Source organism: Podarcis gaigeae (genome assembly GCF_964106915.1).
Source record: "Podarcis gaigeae genome assembly, chromosome: 1".
Classification (NCBI taxonomy): domain Eukaryota; kingdom Metazoa; phylum Chordata; class Lepidosauria; order Squamata; family Lacertidae; genus Podarcis; species Podarcis gaigeae.
The window spans coordinates 52,882,157-52,882,827 of NC_139678.1; positions in this window are offsets into that span (position 1 = coordinate 52,882,157).

Sequence of the window (671 nt, forward strand, 5' to 3'; positions counted from 1 at the left end):
GATCGAGTTGCCCATCTTTCCCAAGGGGCGGCATTTCCCCATCGCAGCACAATGCCATGGGAATTTATAAATGGCAAATGTTATTTCTAGGAAAACGTCTGTTTGGACGCCCACATTCACCTCTTTCATAGGGGTGTCATTTTCCTGACGTTGTTGTTATTGTTGTTGTTGTTTCCTAGTGGGGTTCCGCCTTTGCAGCCAAGATGGTCCCCGCAAGGAATGGGTTAAGGATCCTTCTGACTGAGGAGCCGCGGATGCCCTTTGCCTAATATCTTTATTACTGAAAACTTCAAGGTAAAGGGAGAGAGCGCCAGCAATGGAAACCAGATGTGGCGATGGAAAAATGAGGGATTACAAAGGGAGACGGAGAAAATGGAGCGTAAAGGGGCAGCAGGAGTTAAAATGGGGAAGGAGGAGCGTCGTGAAGTCGAGCTGACTTTTGCAGGATCCGTTTCAAAGGCCTGGAACGGCGGATGCCAAGCCGTGTAAACATCTTTGGAAGCGCAATCGACCAATTCGGATCCGCGGCTGGCAAATGGAGAGCTCTAAGCCCTGGTTGTGCCGAGGAGGAGAATGGGGAGGCATGAATTGAAAGAAAACCACGAGCAGCGATTTCAGTTGTGGTGTGGTTGGTAATGATGGGAGAATGATCATCAGCATCACCACCATAT